This window comes from Taudactylus pleione, unplaced genomic scaffold (assembly GCF_031769625.1).
Source record: "Taudactylus pleione unplaced genomic scaffold, aTauple2 ptg000041l, whole genome shotgun sequence".
NCBI classification, from domain to species: domain Eukaryota; kingdom Metazoa; phylum Chordata; class Amphibia; order Anura; family Myobatrachidae; genus Taudactylus; species Taudactylus pleione.
In genome coordinates, this window is record NW_028284443.1 from 8,821,691 (window position 1) to 8,830,000 (window position 8,310).

The window sequence follows — 8,310 nt, forward strand, 5'->3', positions numbered from 1 at the left end:
CAATCTGTCCCTGCTCCCTGGTGATATCTTTTTACTCCCCCAATCTGTCCCTGCTCCCTGGTGATATCTCTCTCTGCCCGAACCCAATCTGTCCCTGCTCCCTGGTGATATCTCTCTCCCCCAATCTATCCCTGCTCCCTGGTTATATCTCTCTCTCCCCCAATCTGTCCCTGCTCCCTTGTGATAACTCCCTCCCCCAATCTATCCCTGCTCCCTGGTTATATCTCTCTCTCCCCCAATCTGTCCCTGCTCCCTGGTGATATCTCTCTCCCCCAATCTATCCCTGCTCCCTGGTTATATCTCTCTCTCCCCCAATCTGTCCCTGCTCCCTGGTGATATCTCTCTCCCCCAATCTGTCTCTGCTCCCTGGTGATATCTCTCTCTGCCCCAACCCAATCTGTCCCTGCTCCCTGGTGATATCTCTCTCTGTCCCAATCTGTCCCTGCTCCCTGGTGATATCTCTCTCTGCCCCAATCTGTCCCTGCTCCCTGGTGATATCTCTCTGCCCCATCCCAATCTGTCCCTGCTCCCTGGTGATATCTCTCTCCCCCAATCTGTCCTTACATGGGGAACGTGGCTAAACATCCGAAAACAACAGTTTTCAGAGATCTGACCACATTTTGCTATTAATACATCCCACCCATAGTAACATACATATACACATACATACAGTCACACATATACTGTATACAAATACATAAACACATGCACATATAAACAGTAACACACCGTCACATACATACAGTTACACACATACATACAGTCACACTTATTCACACAGTCACACACACCTACAGTCACACACTAAAAGCCCGTACACACTAAACGATATCCTTACTGAGCGATATTGTTTAGTGTTTTCCCGGTAGTGGTGTACATAATGTCATTAACTATATCGTTCAGTGCCGGCACCCTCCCTCATCCGCGAACCTGCACAACCTGACGATATTGTCAGGGTGGACTGCAGGTTCGGGTGATGAACAATGTTTTCAATGACCAGCGGGAGTGCGCATCTCTGGTCGTTGACGACATACACACTGGGCGATATAATGAACGATTGGACAATTACGATGTTGTTATCGTTCATTATATCGGCTAGTGTGTACGCGGCTTAATGCACACATAGAGGGCCTGATTCAGACCCGCTTGCGAGTGCTGAGCGCTCACAAGCGGGTCGATGGTGGCCAAGTGCGCATGCGCACGAGGGAGCCGGCTCCGTCGTGCGCATGCGCGAGACCCGCATAGTGACGGGTAAGCCGTCGCTATGGGTCTCGCTACAAAGGGGGCGTGCTGTTGATGGTGGGTGACAGCACGCCCCCTTTGGTGGGCGTGGCTGCCCAGACAGAGGCGTTCCCATGGGAACGCCTACCGTCTGGGGCCGGCCCCACTGACATCACAAGTGATGTCAGTAGGAGTGCTTTTGGCTCTGATAGAGCAAAAAGCACTCCAGGGCTTGCGGCAGACGAGACCCTACACACATACACATACATACAGTCACACACACATGCATAAATACAGTCACAGACACACACTTATACAAACACACATGCATAAAGTCACACACACATACATAAACATATATACAGAAATATATACAGTCACACACACATACTGTACATATAGTTACAGAGTCACATACATACACACTTATACATACAGATACATAAATACATACGCCATCATAAAACTCCTTCCTCTATCACCTTACAGCCAGGAGGGTACAGTACACTCACTGTCTATACTCTATCTGTAGAAAAATAGCTCCTCCATCCCCTCCTCTCTTTCATGCTGCTGCTAGCCTTGCTCTGAGGGCTATTTCACACATGCCAGTTTTCACCGGATGGCAAAAATCCGAGCGTTTTTTTGCCGACTATGTAAATAAATGGGTCCTTTCAGCCGACACGGCGCGGTCGCCGTGTTACAGCCAGGAATATCCACTGAAATGGACGGCTGCCGTCCACGGTGGTTTCAATGTTAAAGATTGGGAAAAAAAAAACATTATCCACGGCACAACCATCACACACGGCACAAAACCGTTGTGTGTGAAAGAAAGTTATCCACAGCGAAAAAAAAACGCCCAGATTTTTGCCGTCCGGTCAAAACCAGCGTGTGTGAAATAGCGCTAAATGAGTGGCTTCACCTCCATATTAGCCTCCCTTGACATGCACTGCAGTCTGACTCCTGATGGACTGTGACTGTAGCTGTAATAATCAATGGCCGGGGGGCCCCTGAGAGAAGGACACCTTGGGTGACGTGCCCCCCCCCCGAGAATAGGATGTGGAGCAAGAGGTAGGATGCCCAAGAGGACCAGCCCCAGCCGACGGCCCGGACAAGGCCTTCCACAGCAGAGCTGCCATCAGAAATTGTGGGCCCAGTACTAAACAAGCAGGGCCCCCACACCTACTCTACCCACGAGCCGGACCCATCAAAGGAGGCTTCTGATGGCACTGCCGCAGCAATACTGGCTTCAGGGTGCCAGTCCAGGTACCCTGCTAGCCATAAACAAGGACCGTGAAACAGCAATGGTGCCGCCCACAGAGCCCTGCTCTGTGCGGTGGCACCGCTCGTACACTCCTAGTTACGGCCCTGATCCTTGTGATTTATTCAAGGAAATGTGTGCTTACATGCAGTAATTGCAGACATGAATTAAAACCCAATAGGGACCTAGGGGTCCAAGGTACTGGACTACCTTCTCCTGTGTGTAGTGTGTGTGGGCATATATTACAACCACTTATCGCTTGCCTTTCAAACCACTGACCTGCTCTTTTTCTGGACAACTGGTTCTTGCAGATCCACAAAGGTTTGATATCTAGCGGTGTATAAAACAGTATAACCCTTCAGTAGCTCCCACGTGATAGCACCATATATATATATATATATATATATATATATCTCTCATATACTGTGTGTGTTTGTTTGTATGTGTATATATATATATATATATATATATATAATTGCCAAATAAATTTATATTTTTATACATTACTATACTCCAAACCTGCCTCCCCTAACAAATGATTATGCTCCCCTTATAATTTACACCTCCTAACCCACCTCCTGATAATTTACACCTCCTAATCCACCTCACCCCTCGTTAATATAACCTCCTAACCCACCTCACCCCCCCTGATAATATAACCTTCTAATCCACCTCAACCCCACCCTAATATAACCTCCTAACCCCCCTCTCCCCCCTGATAATATAACCTCCTAACCTACCTCACCCCCCTAATATGAACCTCCTAACCCACCTCACCCTGATAATATAACCTCCTAACCCACCTAACACCCCTCCCTGATAATATAACCTCCTAACCCACCTCACCTCCCCCCTGATAATATAACCTCCTTACCACCCTCACCTCCCCCCTGATAATATAACCTCCTAACCCCCCTCCCTGATAATATAACCTCCTAACCCACCTCACCTCCCCCCTGGTAATATAACCTCCTAATCCACCTCACCTCCCCCCTGATAATATAACCTCCTAACCCACCTCACCCCCCCCTAGTAATATAACCTCCTAACCCACCTCACCCCCCCTCCCTGATAATATAACCTCCTAACCCACCTCACCCCCCCTGATAATATAACCTCCTAACCCACCTCACGTCCCCCTTGATAATATAACCTTCTAACCCACCTCACCCCCCTGATAATAAAACCTCCTAACCCCCCCTCCCTGATAATATAACCTCCTAATCCACCTCACCTCTCCCCTGATAATATAACCTCCTAACCCACCTCACCCCCATCATGAATACATAGTAATCCTTTGGTACTTACCTGTGCTTGCAGCATTGTAGAAGGCTCTGTCTCCATGGACGGTTGCTGCTATTTCCTATGTGGCTGAAGGACCTCTGTGACGTATCCACCATGTGACCGCTGCAGGAGGCTGGACCGCTCCTGCGTTACCATCCACTAGGGCATAGAGGGGGAATAAATGTTTGTGGCGAGCGTAGCGAGACGTGCCCGAAGCGCGGCAAGCGCAGTGAGCCCGTGAGGGGCCACTTTTGGTTCCCCATTAGTATCCCCACCCCTCCCCCTTTCAGGCCGGGTCACGTGGGTGTGACGTCACAGGTCCATCAGCCTTGTATAGTCTAGACCTAACCCTCCATGGACCTTCACACACAGGAAGCTGTCTGCAATGGAGGACAGTCCTTGCACAGCAGAAGGGGGCGGGGACCGGAAGGGGACAGGGACAGAATCTCAGTGTTTGCTGGGGAAAATATGCCAGGCAGAGCAGGAGGGGGCGGGGACTTGGGGTGGGGACTGGAAGGGGCAGGACCGCAAGGAGATTGAACTTTAAACTGTTTGCTCGGGACTGGAGGACATGCCAGGAATAGCAGGAGGGGCGGGCTGGGGACTCGTTAAGAGACTTTCATACTTGGCAGTGCAGAGACTGCAGAGGAAGTATATAATATGGACACATTGGACCACTCGGGCTGCGGGCAGATGCAGTGACAGTGTAAATGGAGCAGTGATGTAGCCTCTGCTTTGCTCTACTAGGAGAAGGGGGCCAGCAGCTGCCAGTAGTCACACTGATTGACACTGGAATCCACAGCCTGCTCTGTATATGCAGAGCACGGCTGCCGGCCCTGGACCACTAAAATTGTATCGGCCCAGGGGGCAAATGACACTCTGCCCCCTGGCCCAGCCTGTCACTGTCCCGAGGTGCCTCACACCTGCAGTGACTCTTACCTCATTAGGGTTTGTCTTTTGCTTAGTATAGTTTAGCTTTGGTTAGGCAGTTTCTCAAGCAGATAAGTCTTAAGCCCCCATCTGCAATTCCCTGAAACAGAGACCCTGGGGTCAGAGCATTGGTGAAATCCAACATGTTGGATTTCCCTGATTTGCCAATTCCCAACCAAATTATTATTATGAACAGCACATCAGGAATCTTTAGAAAGAAGACTTTCACTGACTTCCCGATGGACCAATGATCATTGATGACCGCCAATCTGCATTTCTGAATGGCGGATCGGCGATTCTGTTCCGATCGGGGAAACTGCTGGCAGATGCATGGGGCCCTTTAGATCTGTTAAGAAGTTTAGATAAGGTTGGTTGTTGTGTGCACTTCTGTGTCTTATTTAGCCATATTTTTGATATTGTACTGCATTTAACATCTTGCATATTCTGTTTCTCATCGCCAATAGCCTACTATAGGGGCAGCGACCTGGCCAGTAAAGCAGCCAAGTCCATCCTGCCTCAAGGCAGGCTCTAGTGTATACTTTACTAGTTTAGAGTCCGCACCTTATGGTACAGGTTGAACCAACCTGTGGCTCTCCAGCTGTTGTGAAACTACAAGTCCCGCATGCTTTACCAGTTGATCAGTGGAAGGGTATGCTGGTACTTGTAGTTTCACAACAGCTGGAGAGCAACAGGTTGGCAAGGCCTGCTATAGTATGTAGAGCCAATATTGGTAGGAAGTTGCAAATAAACTTGTTTTACTAGTTATAAATTATCTTGTGACACAGAACACCTCTAAAAATAGATACATAAATTTTAATTAAAATTAGAATTTTACCATATGCATTTGAAAAGTGCATCGATATAGTTTCTAGAAAGCAACTTTGGGGTATGTGGTATTTTAGGATTAATATTGTGGTTATGCCGAGATCATTTTGGGTCCGTTTTCCCATTCTTGAAATTAAGATTAGTTTGTGATAATTTAAGTATATTACAGTATGTTGCCATCACTGGATTAGGCTCTGCTGTAGTCTGCCCAGAGGCCCTTGGTATTTAGGATGAATCCAAGGAAGACAAAATACTCATTTCCCCGTCTCATGGAGCACCAGTACCTGACTTTGTAGTGAGTACAGTGTAGTACAATGAATAATAATTTTAGAATGATTAAACAAAATATATTACATTTTGCCATTACAGGACATTTTGTAGTTCCGTAATGTCGGCAAACATACAGTATTATACACAGTCATGGTTCATACCTTGATTTAGAAGTTGAGAGGAAGTTATTGGGAAATGGCCATTCCGGACTTTGCATGTGCAATTTATTTTTTACATAATCTTCCTCATAAATACTGCAATATTGTCTGTTGCTACAATGTCAATGGAGAAAAATTAAATAACCACAAAAACTCACAACTAATCCTTGACATTGTTACACTTATGCATGTGACAAAGCTTTTGTGGATTTGAGCTAGTAGTCGAGGTTAATAAAACTCTTTGAGGGACATTTACTAAAGTGTATGTTTTTTTCCCTTTGGCAAGTCACCACACATCACCAGAGGAATCTGGCTCCAAAAAGGAGTTACAGTAAATAGCCCTAATTTAGGATAAAACGCATAAAAATCAAATGGAATACATTTTATTGTAACAATTGATTCCAGCCAAGTGCTACTCCATGTTGGTTTTGTCCTCTGGGGGTTATAGGGGCTCCAAAACAACAATCGAGCTTCAGCACCTATCAAGGCCCATTCCAATGCTAAGTAGGAATAGCAGGGTTGAAATGGCCATCCATTGTACCAAGGAAAATACAGATATAATATAAGGGCTAATTATTTTTATGCTTGAAACAATCCCTTGATTAGATCATCTGAAAATAATCTTGTAACTAATAACATACTCAGAAGAAGACTTTGCATCTTTCTTCAGGAAGGTTTATAGAAGAGGCCATGGTTTTTCTAGCAACATACCTCTTTGGGAACTGCCGGGAGGAGGAAGCCAGCCACATGCAGCTAAATGTTTGGAGCTGTGGGGCAGCACTGCGGAGACTCTGATGGCCACAAAGACACACTGCTGAACCAGATAAGGCCAGGGATCCAATGTGTGACAACAAATTAGTTGCAAGTGTATATGGAATTGCCATCTGATATGGGAACCGAATAATAGAATTTCTTCTACAAATAGTAGAAAGGATTCTGAATACTCTGGTTATTGCATATATAGAATATTCGTTTTTGATGATTTTTGGATGTAAGTTTGCAGATCATATTGCTGTGGTTTTTTAGTAAATTTATGTCCTTGAAGAAACAATTAACTTTATCACAACTTGTGTAGTTATTGTTAAATGTGTTTTTTTGTATGTTAATAAAGGTTACGCAGTGTGAAAGATTTTTCCTATTTTACGGGTTCCTAGCAACCTCTTATTATAGGCTACAGTTACACTAAAATCACAAAAACTACAATTACTAGAGCCTGGATAGATTTATATTTTTATGACTAATGCTTTCAACAAGTTATTATATAATAATCTCACCATTTGATTTTGCCCATTTAATGTCTATTTGAAGCTTTTTATATTGTATTATTTGGTTTAGATCATTGTAATTCTCCCTGTTCAGTGCTATAGACACCTGATAATATGGAAAAAAAAAAGAAAGTAAAAAACTATGCAAATAGTATTGCTATATATTTTGTTTTTATACACAAAAGTTGACTCACTATGGCTAGCAGAAGCCAGCAACCATGGGCCGCACAGGGTGTAATAATATGACAGATAGATCCAGTTGCAAAGCCAGGAAGACCAGTATCTGCCATCATACAGTGTCCAGGTCAGGTCAGCAGTAGCTGGAATTGGCTTGGACTATTGTTTATTCTGGCCATACATCTGTGACATTTTGATATTATATATTGTGTGTTAATATTGGATTTTTGTGTATATTTTGATGCAGATGGACTCGCCAGATCCTAACAAATTTCATAACAGCAAATGTTATAATATAAATTGATATTTAATAATGATGCCCATTGATATGTGACCTTGGGTTAGTATTGAACATCCATAACCACTGTTCAGTAAATACTGGAACTGTTGTGTTCCACTATGGAGCCCAGCGGATTAATACTCTACTTTAACAAATAAGTTGAAGACTCCCCTGGGTAGGTGTGAATCGGTGGTATAGTGGTGCGTGCACTGATTTATGTTGTTAGGTACCCATTTCTGGCCATGACCCAGAATACCCAGTGCGTTCCATAGTGGAATGGATGGTTTTGTCAATTTCTGTTGTTGTATTGCATGAGAGATTCCGGCGCAGATGGAAGTGGAGATACGTTCCACAGAGTAACACACCCTCTGATTTCGGTACTTTTGAGTACAGAAGTTATGGAACAAAGATTTTGTTTTAATATCATGATGTTAGGTTACATAATTGTGGATTTAGTGATCATGAGCATGCGGTTAAATTGGTGTTACTGGCGAAATCTGTTTGCATTTGTTGCATTTTGGGATGCACCAATTGGTTAATTTATGCATACACGTGTTGTCAATGGTCTTATTAAGGGGTATATATAAGGCTGCATTGTTTTTGAGCAAATCATTACACTTGCTGTTATACATTGGAAAGGTC